This window comes from Notothenia coriiceps, unplaced genomic scaffold, assembly GCF_000735185.1.
Source record: "Notothenia coriiceps isolate Sejong01 unplaced genomic scaffold, NC01 NC01_scaffold00037246, whole genome shotgun sequence".
Taxonomy (NCBI): Eukaryota; Metazoa; Chordata; class Actinopteri; order Perciformes; family Nototheniidae; genus Notothenia; species Notothenia coriiceps.
In genome coordinates this window covers 603,596-613,490 of record NW_011369947.1, presented here as the reverse complement: position 1 = coordinate 613,490, position 9,895 = coordinate 603,596, and positions in this window count along the sequence as shown.

Sequence of the window (9,895 nt, the reverse complement as noted above, 5' to 3'; positions counted from 1 at the left end):
TGTGTGTGTGTGTGTGTGTGTGTGTGTTGGATACACACAATGCTTTTGATTGTTCAGCATTGAAACAGAAATATATTATAGTTTGCTTTTTTTCAAATTTCAGGACAGGCCTGAGTTCTCTGAAGTGGTTTCCAACCTGGAGGAATGCTTGTGCAACGTTGAGGTATATAAAAGATAATATAACAGACTGGCACTTGGACTTATTTACCCACCAGCATTTAAAACCCTGATAAATATAAATGTACTTATTCTTAAATGGAGCAACTGTTACAAAATCCAATTTCCCCCTTGTAAAAAAATTATTCTAATTACTATCCCACATTTTCCTGACTGTCCCCCTTTGTATCCCTGCAGTGTGTTATTTACTGTTGTTGTTGTTGTTGATCAGCTGATGTCCCCGGCCTCCAGTAACAGCAGCGGCTCCCTGTCTCCCTCCTCTTCCTCCGACTGCCTGCTGGGGCGCGGCGGCCCCGGGCGGAGTCAAGTCGCTGCGCTGCGGTCCCGCTTCGAGCTGGAGTACGCGCTGAACACTCGAGCCTACGCCATCTGGACCCAGAGGTGAGGAACTGAAGCTCCTCCACCCTCAGGGGGAGGTGGCGGGAACGCTCTGCATAAATGCCACTTTTAAACAATCAAGATTTTATCAGTTGAAGCTTTGCATTGACTTAGCATCCAAATAGTTTTTGGAGGTGAAGACAAAATAACTTACAACACTAAACAACTGCTGTCTCTTCTCACTTTGGCGAGTTTCATGACCCAATTTCCTTAAATATTGTCAATTTGTTAAAAATCAACAAACATGAATCGGACCCTTTAACTTATGGATCAATCAGTAAATGCAGTAAATGTGTTGGAGCGCAAATAGCAGCTCAAGTATGACATTTTGGTGTCACTGTGTTATAGAAGTACACATAGCTAAATCAAGGTGTTTCAGGCAGTTTTTCCTTGTAACTCAAGGAAAAACTAGTGTTTAAATGTCTTCAAATTATTTAAAGTTGTTTATCATTTATATGCTCCTGGGACCCAGCCCATTGAAAATGTCCTCTGTAGTGGACATTTTGTTAACATGCATCTCCTTTTACTCTTTTGAGCTACTCTATCAATCTCTGATGTACTGTACAGAGGACATCCTGGTCTTTCCAGTGATATGTCATTGGTTAAAATTGCATGCTGGGAAGTTCCTCTTTCTTTTCATCCAAAATGGCTGCCATACCAAAAACAAAATGTTATAGAAGCGGGAGGAGAAGTCAAATATTGTTGAATAATTGTAATTTTTACCAGGAAAATCCTATATGTTCTTGTTTATTAACATGTGAGGAATTATATAATTAGTTCTGAAAGCAATTAAATAATTCAAGTTTTCAAATAACAGCTCTTTTATAAATGTCCATTCTAGTGGACGTCAGGGCCATCTTCATGGACTTAATGACTCAATAATATTGTTGCAGGAGACGGAACTGAAGCAGACATTCTCTGTACCAGATAGTTCAGGGAGATTCAGATGTTGAGCTCTCAGATGATGAGAGAGATGATGATTTCACACCTGGGATAGAAGAGGGTCAAGAAGAAGGGGGGGAAAGATGCAGGAGGCTCCATGAGCGCACAGATACAGACAGAGAGACAGATAGGGACGAGCTGGAAAGACATGTCCCTCTGTGGGCCAAGAGTAGCACGTATGTCTTATTGTTGTTTTATTTGAAGTGGAGTCCNTGGGTGGGTGTGTGTAGTGTGTGTGTGTGTGTGGGTGGGTGTGTGATCTGCATATTTTAATGGGACTATGAAATTATATATTATTGAGTCTCACAGTATGCTGCTGTTGCAAAATGATACCTTCATATTGCTTGGGCACTGAGTCAGTCATTTCTATTCTATACGTGTTGTTTTGATATCCATCTGTAATTTAGATGCCTTTAACAACACTAAAGCATAAACGCTATAGTTAATGTTTGAGTAAAATAGAGGGTTTTTTTAGTTGTTTTTTTATTGTGAACAGCCCTGTGAGTCCCTTAATCTCTGACAAACTATAGATTATTCCTTAGTCTAATTTAGTAAAAGAAAGTTCTGATCCTGGTAATAAAAAAAATTTGTTTGGATGTGTGTCAGAGATAGCGTGAAAGAGTGAGTGAAACACATTTTCACAGTTTTATTTTTTCTTTGAGTCTCCGGGGCACAGTGATTTCAAGGTTCATATCTTTCAAGTGTCTCAAAATATGTATTTTGTTCAGTTACCGAAGATGCCTTTCTCATGATCAGTCCACAAACTGCAAAGGGCAAGGCTGCGACTTCTATATCCTATTGCCTATCCCTCCTCCAAGCATGCACTTGATCTTAACACAGAAAGACAGTGCAAACAGCTTCCCTCAGATTTGAGACAGGATATGCAAGCCTCTCCTGTCTCTGCTGTTACAAAGCATTGCATTAGATTTTTTTGTGAAATGTGCACTTCGACCATAGCCTCTGTATTGCATTCCAAACCTTACTCCCGGGTTTATTTGAAGGACAAGGCATTTGGTCTTTGACAATAGATATGCTTCTCAAAACAGCACTCAGTGGAACAACAGTGAAGTATGCCCTTTCCATGACAGAAACCTCATCCATCATCAGGACAAGCATCCCAAGTTTATTTCCACTCTACTACATAGATTTACGTGAGAAGATTGCACCTTGAAGTGAGTTGTATCCTCCTACAATCCATTAAAACTAAATAGATTTTATAATCTTCAAAATGTACAGCCACTAGCTATAAATCTTTTCATTCAAACTGTATACAGTAGCTTTATTGATATATTCAACCAGTGAACAGTGCTTAAACATTTCTCTTATCTGGCCTAACTGTCAATTCATGAGGTGTAATGTACTCTGCCATTAAAAATATCATATTAAGTTTACTTTCATTAATAATATTTATAAAAAACGTGCGGTTAAACTATAACAATTTGGTAGTTGTTTAGGCAAAATAGCTACAAATATCAGGTACATTTAACAAACAACAACTCCTACGTACCATTGTGTGCTTGCTTGTTTCTCTCAAAATACATTTCCTTTAGGGTTAAAGATTGTTTTGTCTCATTTTTCAGTTTGACTAAAAACTGTCTGGTCGAGTGTATGTGAGTTCTGATACATATGTCAATCAATTCCTCACAGTACTGCCTTTTCCAGCAGTAACATAGAGAATTCTGTTATTTTACAAACGTATGATCTTCAGGCTGAATCAGTAAAACTGGTGGCATAAATCGGTGCATACACATACACCATTATCATAATCATTACACCCGATTCTTTTATGCTTTATAGCCTTGCAGAAATTGTGTTTACCTATTCAGAGTGTGTGTTGCTGATAGATGACAACAGCCAGGCTGAGAATGGTGATGAGGTTTTGTTCATGGCATAATGCAGAACCATATCAGCAAATACGAGGGACCTGTCATTATCTAAAACACCACATTTCCCCTGAGATACTCTGAAAGATACTGCTCACTTACAGACATAGTTTCTCTCTCTCTCTCTCTCTCTCTCTCTCTCTCTCTCTCTCTCTCCCTCTTCGTCTCTTACTCAAACAGCTCTAAAATTACACACAATAATTATTTTTGCAGAAACAGTGATACAGTTTTTGTTAAGCTATGCCATGTTCTGAACTGAATGAACAGTGCACTCTCCAGAGCGCTTGTTTGTTATCTGTATGTCCTTAGAGGTATCTGGCTTGCAAGCTATAATAAACTAAAGGTTGTGTGTGAGTGTGCATTTTTTTGGCATGCTAATGCAGGATACACATGCCTGCTGTGAGCGCTATGTTTCACAAAGTAATTTCAACAGTAAGGAAAGCAAACCACTCAATAATGATTTACTGTGTGGCCAAAATATGTACTGTGGTCCTACATGACAACTGAATAATAGCACCATCTAGAAAAATAACAAAATCTCACATGCCACATTTGGGTGGACGGTTAAAGGTTCACAGACCAGCTATTTTCTGTGCTGGCTGATATGGTTTTATTTAGGATGCTGTTTTTCTTTCCCCCTGTATCCCTTTTCCCTCTCTCCCTCTGTGATCCATATCATTGTTCCCCGGAGAGGGAAGAAAGGTGACAAACAAACCTATTCATCATCAGCAGGTTCTCCTGGCTAAACTGTTATTCGAGCTGAACTCTCTTAACTTTTCCCAGTGGCCTATTGTTTACGGCTGCATCCTCTAAATTTACACCCACCGTTCTGTTTTATGAAGTGTCCATGGAGGGTAAGAAAGGTAGATAGAGGCCTGATGTCAGCGAATTTCCCTGTCCTGCATCTATACTGTGATGTATGGTCGACCAGAGCCTCTGTTTCGGCCCTACTCCATTTTTTACTTGGTGCTATTGTTTTATACCACCTAGTTTTTGAAATACAGCATCATCATATTACTAAGCTCTCTGAGGAGAGCTTATTGTAAACGATAGGAGGTTATTCACAGGTCCAAAAGGGAGGGAGTGGAGTTGGATGATTTGAAGGGGAGAGGAGTGGGGAGAAAAAGAAATGCATGAGCCTTAATGGCTCTGGAGGTAAACAACGACATTCTATGAACACTGCCTTTTTTCAAACCTATACGTTCATTGTAATGATCTCGAGCTGCAGTGTAAGAGTTTCAATTTACTGTACGGTGAGATCATTATCTGTAATTGTTCCTTTTATTTGTTGAGCCTTTGTTTCCTAGACACAGTAAAAGCAAATGCAGATAATTCGGAATACTTTGTATTCCGCTAACATTGGACTCAGCGCATCACCGGCATTAGCAGCCACAGTTGTTTACTGAAAAGTCATGCAGGGGATGTCGCAGTCAAAATTGTAATCAATAAACCAAGGCACACTGACAACCAAGCAGACTTCTGTTTTTTTACTGACACCCAAACAATAGTCATTAGCACCAGGCCATTGTCTGCAAGTCCTTTTTAATCAAAGTCTGACTTGTCACTGTGGCAAATTGAATTAATTCCAATTTTGCTCCGTCCGAGTGACAAGATTCCATTATGCTCACGGGCAGGCTGTCTGCAAATTGTATTATGACCTGATGTCTCCATCTGTATCTCCGAAGCACCCTTTGAAAAAGTGGTAATGGTATGAATGAATGATTCATTGCAATGGAGGAATCAATGTGCTGTATTGTTAATATTATCTCCCCTGTTCCGAAACAATCTTCTAAAAAAGGTTTACATTTCACATTTGCTGTAGCATAATGCATTGTACTGTATTGCAATTGACTGACATGTATAAATGCATAAATCATTGGAATTCAATCACTAAGATTAAAGGAATTCAAGGATATCTACTAGCAAACATAAATCAACTGTATTACCTGAGTTGACTTTTGAGTGAATGTAAATAAAGAGAAGTCTAATGTATCATAGATCCGTGTTGTCCAACATTGGTATTATCGGTTGCTCTTCTCACTTTAACCGATCGGTCTTTTTAATACATGTGCTGGATCAATGAATTACTTTATACAGCAAAATATTTAAAGAATGTTTGAAAATGAAATCATTATTTCTTTGAGGCTGTCGTTCTTTCCATCTGTCTTTTTCTTTTCTTTTCTTGAAAGCACTGATGCACTTCATACCTCTGGAGTATCAGGCCAGACGAGCTTGACTATCTAAAATGATCCATCATTATAAATCTGCCAGCTGCTGTTACAATAAGTGCTTTTGGTACCTGTTTATGATGCCTCTCCAGATGTCTGTCAGACAAAGGCGGGCATGCAGCGCATTCACAAATCTTCAACATCTTAGTTACAACAAATTAAATAAATATGTACCTTTTGATTTATTTTAATCAGAAAAAAGTAAGGCATCATTTTTAAAGCGTGCCCTCAATCTCTAACGTAAAACATGTTGCCCTGCCATAAGGCTGGTAACTCAAGTGATGCAGTGCTTAAAAAAATCTCTTCTGCATACACAATTTGCTCTGCATATACCTTGCAGCCATCTTCCTGTTGTATTGCAGACAGATGCACAGGTTACTCTATACTCAAATAGGGTCAACATCTCCCCTGTGGTGCTACAGTGTCCAGTTACCATTTGGGAACATAATAGAATACAATGGAGTGTATGTGTGTGCGTGTGAGTGTATGTGTGAGAGAGAGAAAGAGAGAGAGAGATCTGTACAGTTACAGTAGGAAATGGTTGGAAAATGTGTGCATGTCGCTCCTGTGTGTGAGTGTCAGTTGGTGTTGTGGGACCTTGACCTTCTGCTGACAGGGTAGGAGAAAAGACATGTGTAGTCCCCAGCTGCTACGACACAGTGATGTCCAAAGGTCTATGCAAGGGCTATTCTGCCTGTGGGAACCAGCAGGGGGGCATGGCGAGGGGGTCCAGATGTGTGAACACCCCAGAGCGATGCGTCAACCATGGCCTCGGATGACATGACCTTCCTTTGGGGCAGGACACTGGTATGGTACAGTATATTGCTGTACGGAGTGAACTGGTGACTGGTTGTGCGTCTGCCTGTGTGCAGGGTAGTGACATGTGAAACAACTCACATTTAGAGGCCCCTTTCACGCATGTTTCTCAAATGCAGTTCATCTGCGAACATTGAGCTCTAATATCACTGCTTGTGTCTGGTTGGGACAGAATATTGCATAAATGTAATATAAATACAAACGTTCATCAGCATGAAATACTGTTAGGTGAGTTTCTATTGGACTATTTTGAGTCTACTGTACCTTATGAACTAAAGCACACAAGATGCCATTAGAGAAGGAGATTGCTTTTTAAGTGCTATCAGTACAGAGTATACTGTTTAACCTGAGGAGATTTATGGAAGGCAATCACCCAAGTAAAAACTGTAGATGCCATTTATCAGACAGAATGGAAATTACAGCCATAATTTTCACAACTGGACACAGATGAGACTTCATAACGACATAAACCCCCCTCCAGGTCCCTGGGCTCTTTTTTAATGCTCCTTCTCTGTGTTAGTGTGACCTGGAGGACTGTATGACTAGCTATGCACACATCCCTACCGAAGGTCTGCTCATTACCCTGCCCACCCCATCAGAGTGTCACAAAGTGAAAGGGAATAGTTTATAAACAAGAAGAAGGGATGTCAGGCCTGCTCTGATTGAATCAGGAGAGAGACGGCATGGCAGATTGTTTTTCCTTTCCCTTTCTTTTTTTTAACAATTGACAAATGCTGAATACTTGTCGTTTGTCAATATCATAATGCTTCTCTGGTGTGCCATCAGCAAGGTTATGTAGGATGTTAGATTACCTCTGCTAGAGTCAAGTACAGTACACTGTTGAAGGTACCAAATATCTGCACATTAAGTGCATTTTAGGAGGACAAGATGAGACTGAGAAATAGGAAGAGGATTCGGCTGTGATGGGGTTCATGCCTCTCTCCCCACCTTCCTGGAAGCCTTGGTGCATTTGAACCTCCTCCCTGATGAATAACCATGTCACACAAAAATGGATGTTTCAAGTAAAAGCACCCTGAAAATACAGTTTAGAACAGCACAGCGGATGAAATAGGCTGTAAAATGGACCATCCATCATATTGTCTAACTAAAAGTGACACACAGGGAAGGGGTTTAAGGCACTTTTCATTATGGCTTCTGCAGCACTGGGTAGATCACAAGACTAAATAATGACCTCTGCACCAAAATTGTTTTTCAACGAATAGGAGACAGAAGACATACTGTACTCCATACTCTTTCCATCTTGCACCCTCTCTCTTCCTGCAGGAAATAAAATGCCATCTACTTTCGCTCTGCCTGTTCTTTATATAAATCCCTGCTCTCTGGCCAAAGACAGTGAATGATATAGAATGTTTTTAGAAATGCACAACAGCTCAGCCCTGTAAGAGAATTTCCACAATAAGTGTCCTTGACTTCAAATCTATTGAGATTGGTTGGTTCAAAAGATGAAATAATTTTAGAGGTCTGGCAAAGTTCCTATGAAAAATATACATTTGATCTTCCAGCACACTGCAGGCATTCGAAAAGATGAATACATTGATTCGGTCATGCACTGCTAATATAAAACCATGATGAAGAGATAGAGAATTAGCTGCCATATTCAGAATCTTTTGAAAAGTGTGGATGGCTTGTAGTTTTGAGTTAATTAGATAGTATAGCTATACCTGTCTTGTTTACAGACCTTGGATACATATGTCAATGTAACAGACCATGTATAGATAAACCTTCTTTTTAACTGATAGCATTTTTTTCAAAATGAAAGAACTTCTACAAATAATTAAAGTGAATAATTAAAGATAACCTCTTACCTCTCTTGCATGAATTATACAAAACAGCATAATTAGTTTAAACCTCCTGATTTAAATGTCTTCAAGCCCTGCTTTGTTATTAAAGTTCATTTATTCTGAATTTCCTTTTAAAATGTATGAAAGATTATTGTATTTTTTATAGATATCATGTAATGGATTAACAGCAACAAATGAGTGGAGCCTTGGTAGCAGCACACTATGCTTTGAAGATTTGGTTTCAGCACTTATTGTGCTTTCACTTAAAACCAATGGTAATGACGCAAAGAAATCTTCAACGCAGTAAAAACCAAAGGATTATCAAACAGAATAGACAGTAGCAATGAAGCTATATCGTGTTTAGAAATCATTCCTCATGATTAGAGAAGAAAAGTGTTTTCATGGGAGTCAGTGACTAAGATCAGTGCAGTAGCCCTTGTCTGCATTAGTTAAAAGGCTTTGAGATTCTTCAATTCCTTTGAAAGTATTCAACAGTACAGTCACCAATATAGTTACTAAACTGAATATTATTCTCATATTGACCTCGGTAACATTTAAAATGTATCAATTATTTTTCTCTGACCACAAGGTCATAAAAGTCTAATTTCTCAGAAATAATAACTGATTTTCAAAGACCAGTGGAAGATTGGTCATTCATTGATTTGTGAAATAGAATAGACTAATTGCATACCAAACAAATGAACCATGGAAGAAGCGGAACATTTTCATTTAGCTATGAAAAGAGACAAGAGATTTTGTGTGCGTGCGCATGTGTGTCTGGCATGTGTGCATGCGTGCGTGCATGCGTTTGCGAAAAATATGCATGCTGCTTCTTTTATCCTCTTTTACCCTGATCCATTTCAGGTCCATTGTATTGTCAGTTTGATTTATGTGGCGCTACACTTGCATCTCCTTACAATGTCAACCCTATGAAAAATATATGCAGCTGTTCATATAATGTGTGATGATATCAATGCTCTGATGAATGCCTTTGGTTGGATCTTCCTAAATAAGATGACAAGCCACTCGGCATGCCTGGAATGTTAATAGGATTAGCATTAGCATTTCATTCAGGTCTATACCTGTCTAGCATTGATCTGCTCACATAGAAAATAGATACTAGGCCTGTAACAAGGGCTAACACATGTCTTTGCTCCCTTTTGTACTAAGTAGAACAAGATGGGTGGACAGGTGGAAATGTATCAAGTTCGGATTAATTTGTGTGTATTAACAAAATAATGATGTGGGTGAATACAAGCTGAATAAGACTAATCTCTCCTATGAATGCCTACACACAGGAAACATGCATGTTCCTCATACACACAAAGAGAAGGGACATGCATATATATTTTTTCAACAGTTCCTATGTAACATATACACACTCACATCCACACACATACTGTACACACACACACACACACACACACACACACACACACACACACACACACACACACACACACACACACACACACACACACACACACACAGATGAAGTAGCTCTTTTCCTTCAAAAGCAGTTTGTCGCCTAACATGTGATAAGTACGCTTTCAAGTTTGTCTGCTTCAGTAAAACCACCCACACTGANTGAGCTCTTGAACTGCAACCTAACCTGGTCCCGACCAGGTTAGCCGCACAGCCTAAGTTACCATGGAGATCTAGCCTGCTA